Source organism: Anarrhichthys ocellatus, unplaced genomic scaffold (genome assembly GCF_004355925.1).
Source record: "Anarrhichthys ocellatus isolate YVR2014 unplaced genomic scaffold, GSC_Weel_1.0 scaffold3, whole genome shotgun sequence".
Lineage (NCBI taxonomy): Eukaryota > Metazoa > Chordata > Actinopteri > Perciformes > Anarhichadidae > Anarrhichthys > Anarrhichthys ocellatus.
The window spans coordinates 789,141-802,490 of record NW_022280033.1 but is presented as its reverse complement, the minus strand read 5'-3'; positions in this window follow the sequence as shown (position 1 = coordinate 802,490).

Sequence of the window (13,350 nt, the reverse complement as noted above, 5' to 3'; positions counted from 1 at the left end):
TGTCCGCACAGACAGCACTTCTCTTTATAGAGTTTGTAATGTCCAGAATGTTCCATTTCATTTCATTTATATTTATTTTAGACAGAAAAAGTTAAGAAGCATGTGCTCATTCAGAAAATAATGATGTTAATCCGCAATTAAAAGCTGGTGCTTTAATCACTGCATTTACCACAACACATGTCCTTCAAATGTTTCAGAATAAAAGCCTTGTGTTAACAGACGATAGACTTCTGTCCACAGGAAGATGCCAGAGGGAAGCAAGATGTCTTGAAAATAAATATGATCTTTTATGAATGTCTGTGACATGATCAACAGATAAAGACATCAAAACTGTGGAATGTTGCTGGTTGTGTCAATATACAGTGGAAAGGGCACTGTGCTGTAAACCATGAGGCATGCACGCTGTCCTCATACAGCGAAAGTGAATAAGCTACAATTCCTAGATATCCCAAAATCAATTTGTATGTAATCAACGTAATCATGAACCAGGAAGTAAAAAGACCCACAAAAAACACAAGCAGGGCAGGTGGGACAAACAAAAAATGGTCTTCCTCCAGGAGACCGCTGTTCGTGCCCCGTGAGAAACGAGAACTTGCCGTTGATTTATTTCTCACCTAACTTCTGTACTTCAGTAAATTCAGTTATTTTAACCCAATTAAGCTTATTTGAATTTTCAAAACGGTCCCCATTCACTCTAGTGTAAAGTTTATGAAAAAATATATTTTACACTGATAATACAATTTAAACACAGACTGGGTGACCATTCGAAAACGTTCAATATGTTTTGGAAAAGGCTGCATTAATGCACAGTATGATGTGTATAATGGTCCTAAACATCTATGGTCCCAGAAAGAACCTCTGGTGAGCCTCCATCTCTTAGAGTGTGTGAGGTCTTCCAAACTGAAGGACGACAAGAGGGAGGGAAATAATTACTAAAGCTTGGAGGAGATCCAAGCCTTTCTTTTCCCAATTTCCCTTATCAGTACTTGCGAGCGACGAACTGAAAAGTGACAATTGACAAATTTACAAAAGGGGCAGAAAGCCACGAGACAGGCGGCTCGCTGCGTGGGCCGGACTGAATGCATCCTTTCATCAGCCGGGTCTGCGTCACCACTTCTCTATCAGAGTTATATGGACACGAAGGACTCAATTCAAGCTGTTTGTTGATGATTTCATACTTTGTTTGGGACCAATTTTCCGTTGTTTGTGTTCGTCTCTTTCTAAGTGTTTCAAGTACATGTTGGTTTTTGGCAGAACCATTGAGAGATGGAAAAAAAAAGTCCTACTACAGGAAAACAAATTGAAGGACATGACTACTATACAACAGACACACACACTTCCAGATGGAAGTAATCTGATCAAAAACGGCTTCGCCTATTTTCATCATGTGAAAATGACTTTAACATCAGAATCAAAATAAATAAACACAAATGACAAATTGCATGATTTAGGATTCAGAGCTTCCCTGGAAGAGTTTGGCCTCTTACTCCGACTATTTCTTTAAATCATAAGCAAACCAAAAACCAGTAAACAAAACAATCCGACCACTCAGAACTCTTTGTGTCGAGGTCACAGACGACGGCACTATAGTAGAAATGTGTCACCGTCTCACAAAATTAAAGTTTGTGTTCCGACTTCTTCTGAAAAGTTATCTGATTTATCGCCCTCTCCCTTTATAACAGACAGGGGGGGAAGAGAGAGAGAGAGAGAGAGAAATAGTTTCAGCACAGATGAAAAATTGCCGACATGACGACCTTCAGAGCAACAGTGAGCAGCAACACAATGTAACGACAAAATATGTCCGGAAAGACGGCGTTGGACAGGACGACGTCACGTTTAAAATAAACAAATAAAAAGGTTCTCCGACATCTTACATGCTATGGTCCAGGTTCGTTCAGGTTTGGCACAAAAGCAACTCGGTTAAGGGGAAAATCAAAAGACAGACTTGTCCTCCTACTTTAGTGCTTTTTATCATCTTAAAATACCCCAAAAACAAACCGGCAAATTACTCATTTATTTATTTATTAGTGCAATATCAATATCAATGTATACAACTGCAATATCAACACTTTCCTGTTTCACATAATGTGAACCCAACCACGGAGTCTGATTATATCGTATTTTAGCTTCTATTTTTACGGACTTACTCTTTATACCTTTACTGTTTGATTTCTTATTTCTTATACTTGTTTTGTTGTTTACTGATGTCTCTTGTTGTTGCACTATCCACTCTGCAAATCCCCCTGCTGTGGGGCTAATAAAGGATAATCTTATTTCATAAGTCTAGACTGTGTTAGTGTGAATTGCCTGGTGTTGGAAATATCGTCCGTAGCGAATGTCTTCCTTCTCTCCAATATAATGTGACTCGATGGCATTCGGCTTGTGGAAAGCACCAAAAACAAAAAGTAACCAGGTCATGATTTCTGAAAAGAGACATTGCCGTTGAGTTTTTCTTCAGGACTTTTTGCCGCTTTGAACACCTCAAGCCGAGTGCCTTCTAAGTGTCATTGGAACGGCCATGTTGATGACGTTTCTGGAGCGTAAATTGCGGTTACTGTTGGAGATGATGAGTAGAGAGCTATGATAGTATAATATGGTTCCAGACTTCCACACTCTTTACTCTCCGCATCGTTCTCAGCCCTCTCGAGCAGATTATGTTCCATCACTGTTTTAAAACGAGTAATACCTCATTAACCCGGAGAACCTTACGCCACCGAAGCACAAAGAGCTCCATTAGCATCCCCTTCTCGTCGCTATAGGCTCTCCATTAACTCGTCACCTCTGTACTCTGCCGGTTTACCGCAATAAACTGCCGACAGCAGGCATTTCAAACAGCGGGGGTGATTAAAGCGTGCACGTCTTGACGAGTGATTGAGACGGATCTCGTTGCGGAGCTCCATGGCGCCGGGCTCGGAGGGCGGCTTCAAATGCAGAATGAACCGCTGAAAGCTTGAAGTGCGTTAAATGAGAGGAAGCAATTTGAGGAGTTTAATCTGGTGCTTAATTTGAAGAGAACAGCTGAGCATCTCACATGGGATTCATATTTTATATGTGATTGTGATGAAAAGAAAAGAGCTTCCTGAATTTGTTGTTTTCCTGAATTAGCGATTTTACTTTTCACAGACTTAATAAAGTCTTTTTTATGACACATCTCATCAACCAGACCAAAGACTTCATTAGATTAGATCAAATAATCAACTTAATGACAACGTTTAGTCATATAACAAGAAAAAAACCGATACAGATTCTTTCCTTCGAGCTTCTCAAATGTGAGGATGTGCAGCCTTGCCATGTTTTGTTCCTCTTTGCCCTGCAGCGGGCTGATTGGCTGATTGAGGTGATGTCTGGTCCTGGTGTTTCTAGTTCATTCAAGACACAACTGCAGCTTTGTGTCTCTCTGGTCTGCTTTGCTTCTTTTCTCTTTGGTTTGGTCATGTTGCTGGAGTTTTGTCTTACACCTTTACAACACATTCTCCACACATGACACCACTGTTTGGTGCTGCAAGTTAGATACTCTGTTGTTTTACAGAGATTTCTCTGTTCGGTGGTCGCTTTCCTCTATCGATTGTGTCACTTCTTTTCTTGTAGAGTGGTGGGGAGCGGTAAGCCGACAGTTCCTTTCGGACAGCTATCTCTGGTGCACATCCCCAAGATTTTGTGAGTCGCCTTTTGCTTTACAAACTTGCTGGGTTTGCTCTTCTTAATTCACCTGCTGCAGAAGCTTTGGTTTGGCAGCTAGGGGTCAATCTCTGAGGGGAATGATTTGCTGGAGGTGCATATCTTATCGAACACATTATTTTCTGTATCCATCATTTGAAACTATGGCTTCCTTGTCAGAGGTTTTTGAGGTGTCGATGGTGGCATTTGTGGATGGCTGCAAAAAGGATCATTAAGTTCATATAGCCGACCATTTTGGCATTGAAGTTGTGGGAGAGAAATATACGGTTTTGTTGTCTTTGTTTGGATTAAGCTGTTGCAGGAGAGGGACGTCTGGAATACCCTGCTAAGCCTGCTGTCCCCACGAGTTGTGGAGATTTGTTAAAGATTTGTTAAAGAAATCTCATGAAGATGTCTACCTCTATTTCTTTTGGTGTGATGTTTGCAGATATGTCCAGATGTGCATAAGGCCTCGCTGTATTTTACCTCGCAGTTAAGAAGAAATCAGTTTGGTCTTGTCGGCAGAAGATTGGCTGAGAGGAAACAGATGCTGGCAGTGACAGACAAGAAGGACAATGAGGAAACGACTGAAAAAAAAGAAGAGCGAAACAGAGACATGGCGACAAAGAATCGAGGCAGACAGAGAGAGAACGATTAGCCGGGATGTGGACGGTGAGTGGGCTGGAGAGCAGAGGTTATCTATGTGTCGGTCATAAATTTGCCCCGCTCCCGATTCTGAGCCGGGGCAGCAGTGATACGTGCTGTTTGGAGAAATTGGCAGAGCAACTGCAGAGAGATTTTTTTTTTTTTTTACCGCCATCGTAAATTTAGTGCGGCAACTCACGGAGAAATGGAATAACAGCCAAAGATGTGGGATATTTATGGAGCTGCTGAATCAGACGAGAAAGAAAGGAAAAGAAATCTGTGGGGTGAGATTCACCGAATGATTGCACAGCGAACAGACTTACTGCAGAGGTCAGAGGTCACCACTGAGACTGATTTACCGACTGAAGGTAACGCTGTTAACAGAGATACGGGTCAGACGGAGCGAGATCAATGTTTAAACCAATTTCACTGGTGTTCGTGGAAACTGATCACATCTGTCTGACGTGTATATTGTAAGACGTTAACGAGAAAATGGCACCGACAAACTGCAGCAGAGTGAAGAGGAAGGAAGTTTGTTCTTGTCTTTAAAATGAGCTGGACTGAAGGCAGTCTGTGTTTATATATATATATATACATATATATATATCAAGCAGACTTTGATTACATTCATTCTGCCTATTTTTACGCCTCCGTATTGACGACAGCTGCGGCCCGATGAATTATGTTTTCTCGTTTCTCGTCCTTCCGTCCAGTCTCATGAACGTGATGTCTCAGGAACATCTGGAGGGAATTTCTTCATATTTTACACAAATGTCCACCTGGACTCAAGGACGAACTGATTGGATTTTGGTGGTCAAAGATCACAGCAACAATTTCACACAAATGTCTTTATAGAATAAAATGATTGAAATGACGACATATTGGACAGACGTGGACGTAAACTGCAACTTGACTGTTTGGCGGAGACGTACAACCACAAGCTGGTAATTCTGGTTTCAATATTTGCAAAAACAAAACAAAAAAAGAGATATGAAAAGTAAAAGTAGCACCAGTCTGACATGTTTTAACATTCTACTCAGAAAAACAAATGCATTAACATATAATTTTCTACAAAAATGATGAATGAATGCAACCCTGAGTGCTGCCGTCGTTTGGGAATATTACTATAAGAGGTGACTGAGTGGCTGCTTCAGAAATGATTTGGGTAAAGTTAGAGTTAATAACGGGGGGGACTCAAGGGCGAAACATATAAAAAGGGCCCAAGCTGCATGTGGACGTGCACAAGCATGCAAAAAGCTTTCTAGCATGTTGGGCGGCCTATGAGGCAGAAACCACTCAAACAAAAAGACAAAGTATTTCCTAACTTCCTCATTATTTCAGCAGCTGATTTTGCTGTAAGACGCTCATCTGTCTTCAAATCAAAGGTGAATCTAGTTCAATCATATTTCAAACTTTTCTATTCTCACAAGAAACTAAATCTGCAGGAGAAAAGAGAAAGATCCCACACTGAACAAAGCTTGAAACAGCTTTTAAATCGTGTGACACTGAATCTTCACGAAAACAATCAGGGTGACCCATCTTATTCCATCACTAATGTGTGTATTGTGACGACCCCTCGCTTCCACTAGGGTCTGTGTCCTGGATGCTGTTTATTCTGTGTTGCAGGATGTTAATCTGCCGCTGATGAGCCACACCTGAGACTGCTGGAAGTGCCAGCTATAAAGAGGCACCATCTGACCATGGCACCTCCCTCCTCTCTGACTCGCCTGGGCTGACACGGCTGCCACTTCGTTCGATTGACTCTTTGGTTTAGTTTAAGTTTGGTTATTGGTTCGTTAAATAAATGTCTATTTATTACAGACAGACAGACAGTTAGATGGACTGAGTGAGTGAGAGAGAAAGGCAGACAGGAGGTCTAATGATCTTTCCTTGAATATCATGTGTGGATGTGTGTGTAGAGAGAGCGAGAGAGAGACTCTGATCTCTCTGGCAATCTTTCTCATTTGGAGATTGTCCTATGTTTTATCTTTTACAGCTTACATAGCTATTGTCCTGCTCTGCCATGTCTTTCCTCGTGTCTCCCTCTTGTGTCGCGGTGTGTGTAAATGTCACTCGAATCAGGAAACTTATCAGAATACCCATATTTGATTGGCTGAGCTGCATCACGTATACCTCTAAATTATGTGTGTGCGGCTTTTATTTTAAAATGGGGGGGGTCCTCTAAAAGTCTCCAAGACCTGAATGACTGTATGAGAGACACACACACACACACAGAGAGACACACACAGAGATAGAGGGAGAGGAGTGTGTGTGTCTCTGTGTGTGTGTGTGTGTGTCTCTCTCTCATACAGTCATTCAGTGCCTCTGTGTGTTTATCAACATCACTAATGAGCTCATATAAACACCTGTGTGCTTGGGTGCATGTTGGTGATTGGAGCACCTGTGTGTTAGAGGCTAATTAAGAGAGAGTAACCAGTGATTTCCAACAAAACTACCTGTCAAACATATGCCCTCTATACCAAAACCATGAGACTAATCAATAAAATATGGATACCGTCAGAGAGATAAGACTCTGGCAAATGCGGAGATGTGTTTTTTATGTTTGTGGTCTTAAAAATGTGAGCTCAAGCGCAATATGCAAAACTGGTACGGTCTGCTTTCTTTGAGAAATGAGTGGTCAGATTTAACATGGAGTCTAATGGAGCAGTTGGTTGGAGTTCATGTCGCTCTGCGGCTCTTTGAGCCAAATGTGTAAGTCCGTTGGATTCCACAGACATCTGTGTGCGACAGCACAACATTTCCAAACTTTTTGGCCAAAAATGGTGTATAAAGAGTAAACATTGTGGGAGCTAGAGCAATTTGTTTGGAAAAATCACAGAATATTTTCCTGCTCCGCTCCACTCTGACAGTTATGCTCTCACTCTAGCTCTTAACGAGCCGTGCAATACACACCCATTATAAAATCTGAAACAGACCCAAAAGTTTCCTGAAACTTAATCTGTGACTTCATGAAAACTGTGATAGCTATCAAAATGTCCCTTTGGCTCAATAAAGTGCAGCGTTTTGTCTACGTTTTAAACTTTGAATCATGTTTCTACGTTAAGGTATGGCTAGTCAATATGGGTCCAAAGTTTAGTGTTTTTTTTGCTCTCTTCACACCGAAACCCCATTCAAGTCAATGGGGCGATTTTGCTCCGTTTTTTGGGATTTTCGGGAAAACCGCTGGGCGAATCTCTCCGAAAAAGATAGCACACTATTCCTGATAAGGCCGCACGTTTTAAGGCATTTTTCACGCCGCTGTTGGCAACGCTGTGTGAGGAGAAGCGCGCCAAACTTTTTGGATAATAATAATAATCATTATTATTAAGCCTGGTGGATACTGCCTTGTGCCACAAAGCCACACTGAATAAAAGCAGCCCTGCTTCCAAACTGCAAGAGGATGCAGTTTTCTAGGAGGGAAATGCTTCAGGCATCCCAATAAACAAGGCATGACTGTGCAGAGACCCCTTGTAAACAAGTCAGTCTGTTGCAGGTTAATCATTAATATTCAAGGTGACCAAAGACTGAGCATTAGCATCTCATTTTTCTTTTTTGTAAAAGACTGCAGGCTGGTCTCATCCAGCATTAGTAGTTATACTTAGTAGTTATTCACGTAAACAAGGAAGTATAAAGACCGTAAAAGGTGGATGGATCCATCAACCAGAGATCTTTCAGCCTCTGTTCGTTCCCCGTGTGAAGCGAGAAGTCAACGTTGATGTTTTTCTCACGTTATTTCTGAAATGGCATTTCCCGTTATTTTATACCAAATTATATTTTTTCCTCAAACTAACAGTGGTTTTGTTGCCTAAACCTGAGTTTCCTCTGAAGACGGAACTTTATTTTGAAAAGACCATATGCATGTAACCAACAGAAATACTTTTGGTAAGATATCATACGAACCGTTGCAGAGTGACACGGAAATGTTCAGGAGTCTGTGTATAAGCACTGGAAACAGGAGCGGTTGACAGTTTTTGTTCTAGTACAATAGCGCTTTAAATTGTGTTCCGACAGTATTTCTTTCCTTCCTGATATCGATGCCGATACCTGAACTTGCCACAGATCCAATCTGTTTGTTTTCCAATCTGTTTGTGTAAAATATTGTCTCCATACTGATGTCACTTTGCTAGCTCTAGCACACGGCTAACGTTACCCGATCAGTACTGCATGTGCAACTCTTAACAGTGATGAGAAAGAAGTGAGATGGCACTCTTGTTATACTTCATTTCTAACCAAACTATACTTCACTAACAAGGACCACGCCAATAACAGTATGAGTTTCGAGAGGTTTATTGCATAGTGGAAAGATTGTTAGATTCAAGAAGCGGAAGGGATCGAGGGATGAAATAGATATAGGGTAGGGGTAGAGGGATGAAGGGGAGTAGGGTAGAGGGATGATGGGATGTGGGGGTAGGGAGGAAGGGATGTGGGGTAGAGGTCGAGGGATGAAGGGATGGAGGGGTCGAGGGATGAAGGGGTCGATGGATGAAGGGATGAAGGGGTCGATGGATGAAGGGGTCAAGGGATGAAGCGGTCGAGGGATCAAGGGATGAAATGGTGGAGGGATGAAGGGATGAAGGGGTAGAGGGATGAAGGGATGTAGGGTAGAGGGATGAAGGGATGTCAGGAAAAAGAAACGAGGAGGGTTTGTAGAAAGGAGGTTAGGCGATCGATGGGGGACCGTTGATGTCCGGCAACTGGCGGGAATGGGGGGACTGGAGACTGTAGGGTGGGGGCCATCTCTTCGGAAGCTCTGGCGGAGCAGAGTCCCCTGTTGTTCCTGTAATCCTACGAGAGAGAGAGAGAGAGAGAGAGAAATCGGACGACAAAAAGGGGGTTTGGGGGGGAGGGATGTGAAGACGAGAGTCGAAGAGGGAGTGAACGAGTTCGTTGTGCTTAAATACTCTGTGCAGAGGAAATGAGCGGTGTTCTGGGCGTGGCCCCGTTCCTGAACTACGTTTATAAAACTACATTTTTTGATGATTAAATGTAATGTGGTAAAATTACGTATTGCCATCAGGGAAACAAGTACATTTCTAGGCAACCACTTTGATTTATGAAAAACATCACGGTTGGTTTTAGATTAACATACAAATTATTTTAAAACAGTAGAATAAGTCATGAACTTCACAAATACTGGTCGGCTGATTGAAAGTGTTGAAAAGTTCTGTTTGTTTGACCCATCCACCCTCCATAAGTAATCTTTCTCCCTGTTTATATGAAAAGAGAAAAGAGACGCGTCTGTTGACCCAACTGACAGTTTACAGCCAATAGTACAATCACCTTTTCTCAACATAGCCAGTGGATAGAGAACGAATTCTGTCTATTTTTTTCCTGTCAGGTTTAAACATCCCTGCTCACCTCTTAAACTAAGAGTCTTTTCTGTTTTGGCCGACACAGCTTGCAGCAGGTGTTGTGAATATGAAGTAGAGTGGGAGTGCATCAGTCACTGGCCGGCTTCATTTGGTATGCAAAATAAAAATGAGTTATACAAAACGAGGCCTGGCAGGGGGCTGCGGAGGGGCTCGACTACAGCTGCAAAGCCAAGTGACAAAGTCGAAGCAAAACAGACAATTTACTAAAAAAACACACAATGTCAACACAAAGTCAGGCGTTTCACTTAAAACAAGCCAAAGTAGTTCATCAGCTGTTTCAGTCATCAGCGATGTAATTAAATTAAAAATGAACGGATTAAATTAAAGCAATTTGTTTTCTACACAATAAAAGTTGTAAGTTGATGTAATGACATTTCAAACTCCTGCAGAATGAACCTATATGCATGAGGACTCACTCTCATGCTTAATGACGTCGTGGCCCTTCAGCACATTTTATTTTGTGACTGTGACTCATAATTTTGCTCTGCGGCTTTTTCAAAACTTTGAGCTAAAAGAAGTTCTAAATTGCAGAAATATTTAAAACATTGTCAGACAGCTGTGACTATTTACAGAACTTATATGCAAATGATACTATTTAATATGCTCCAGTCAGGGGAAAAACTACTTTGGATCTCAGGAAGTGATGGGCAGCATGAGAACACAAAATAGCCAGGATGCTGAATGTACCTCTGCAAGCATTGTTTCAGGAAAATGTTTCTTAAAAAGTTGCAATAGCTCTGTTTTATTCGTGTGATAGCATGCTTGGGGATTGTAGGAATGTGTACCGTAGTTATTAGGGAATCTGTCACTGCGCACATCAGGCATAACTCCATCAAGAAGCTTCTCATACAGCTATACCTACGAACATAATGCTCAATAATTCAAATATAATCCACGTAATCACGAGACTGGACAGGTGACGTAATGTAAAGAGGGATAAAGTAGCATAGGGAGCAGGTTGGGATGGATAGATGCGTCTAAATCCACTTTAACTCACTAGACTGCTGTTCATGTCCTTAAACCTTAAGTTAACATTGACTTATTTGTCTACCCAATTATTTATTATTTCAAATGTTATTTATATTTCACACAAACCAAGTAGTTTTGTTACCTGAACACTGCATGGGCTTGCACAGATCTCACAAACAAAAAAACCTTTCGAAATATATCAAACGAAGCGTTGTATGAAGATACGTTACCATCAAATGCATTTATAAACAATTACTTTGTAGACATGCTAGCGGCTCTATGAGGCTGCACATAGGCACTACATTTCTAAAAGTGATTACAATGTATCCTCTGGGGAACATGAACTTTGTCACCAAATTTCATCGCAATCCATCCAATAGTTGTTGAGACACTTCGGAGTAAAGTGTCCAACTTACCAGAAATAAAATAGAAGCTGAGTCCACCGGATGGTTTCAGCTCCACATCAGTATCTAGACACTGAATTATTCGCAAATACTGAGTCAATGTTTTTAATCCAAATATCCGCTGTCAGCTTGCGTATTAATCTACTGTTGCACTGAAAATCTTTTTACCAGACAAAGTGAGACAAAGTAAAGTGAGTAGAAACATTTCTGAAATGTTTACAATCCGCAAACCCCAGAGATGAAAGACACGACTGTCCTGCTGTAGCTCTGTGTTGCCTTTTCGCTGATTTGTCTCCACTGGACGACACCCGGACGCACCAAACACACGTTTCTATCTGCTTTCTGAAAGGTTTCAAACTGAATCTCGTAGAAGACGTTGGTTTCCTGCCTCATTCACATGCCGCCCGACTCTCTGCTGCTGAAAGGCCTCTCTGACGTCTCCGTCAGGCTGCACGGTAAGTCATCAAGTCATCACAGCAGATAAAAACAAGCACAGTGACATGATCCAGGAGTAGTAATATTAACCGTGATCATCCTGAATGCAGCATTATCTCTCTCTTCACTCTGCAGAAGTGAGATATTTACACAGTATTGTATGTGGAAACCCAATTTGGACGGAGAAATTACTTCTCTCACCTTCCTATTATATTTTGTGGTGGTTTTCAAATGATAGATGACTGTGAAGCAATTGTGCCAGACGTATTGAAAGAACATCTATCCAGGAGACACAGCATGCGTCCTCTCTTCCATGTCCTTCTGTTCAATCACAAAGGATCGAAGTGGTGGGAAAAAGTTTCTGAAAGTTTCTCTCTTTAAAAATTCAAACTGAAATGTATTTCTTTCACTTTAAAGTCATTTTTTAGTTTGTTTCTAGCCATGTAAATTGTGTTTAAATATATTAGCTAATACATAAGACTACACTCATATCAATAACAAATAACTGAACATTTGGTCATAAATCCCTTTAAATCAAGTGGATTTTATGGCATCCGTTATGTTGCAGAGCTCAGCTCATCTACTCGTCCTGCCAGGAGCAGAGCTTCTCCTCTCTGCTCCATCGGTTCCCACTAGGAGCCGACACCGACTCCACGCTGCTGGAGACCCAGGACGTATTGCTGGACCCGCTGGAGGGAAGGGAGGCACGGGAGAACCAGAACCAGGACTGAGCGGGGCAGACTGTCTGACCCTGCTGCAGTAACATGAGAGAAGCACTTTGGTAGATGATGGGTAGACTTCTTTCAGGTTAGGATACCTTCATCATCATGGGTACAATAGTAAACACTTGGTTAAGGTTGTGGAACAATCGTGGTCATGCTTTCAAAAATATTTTTAAAATAATGTTGAGTGTTAAAATCAACGATGGCCCATCCATCCTTCCTCCTGCTTTTGTTCTGGGAAGACGGTCTCTGAACGTTTCAAGTTCGACCTCCTAGAGGTTTGCTCTGCTGAACCTGTAACCGCAGCACACAGTGACATCTCCACATCACAGCAGCAGGACGAGCAGTTCAACCACCGGATGTCTGCAAAGACAGGATCTTCTGTTAACTTTCTCCTCCCTGCACTTTCCACGTGAAACAAGGTACAGAATGAACTCATTTTAATTTATTATTCAAGTCAATTCTAAAGGACTTGGAGAATAACACTCTCGGCGAATGTTTTTGTTTCCAATTTATTTTGATGTTTTTTTTTTAAATTGAAATATTTGTTTTGCTGACTTTAACTGCATATTGTTTATACGCTGTGACTGTGAATGAGCCTGTTTGTTTCCTGTATTGAATTCAGTGTCACAACAATGTTTTATTCGGCTTTTTGAAAAAATAAAGATTGTAATTTCAGTTTTGAAAGGAAGAAAACAACCAATTTCACTAGATTTTACTTTCTAAAAAGGGCTGAAATATGCACCGATAAAACCTACAATTAGCTCCTGAATAGTCATTTTAATTCCCGTATTCTCTCCCAGTGGGATACTTTCAATTGATTTGCAGTGACTGAGTCACCGTGCTGGGGCTCCTTTCCGTGACCACCGATCCTGAACTGCAGCATTACATGATGACAAACAAACTGTGAGCAGCCGACTGGAGCCTAATGGGACCTGAGACGACTCTTTCTCAAACATTGTTGGAGCAGAATGGTGTCGCCTGCAGGGCGGGGCGGGGGGGGGGGGGGGGGGGCGGCGGAGGGTTTCGGGCGGGCCCTGGCTCTTTAAGTCCTCTTTAATGACTGAAGTACCTTTCTCTGGAGCTGTGACAGCAGAGACTCTCTCTCTCTCTCTCTCTCTCTCTCTCTCTCTCTCTCTCTCTCTC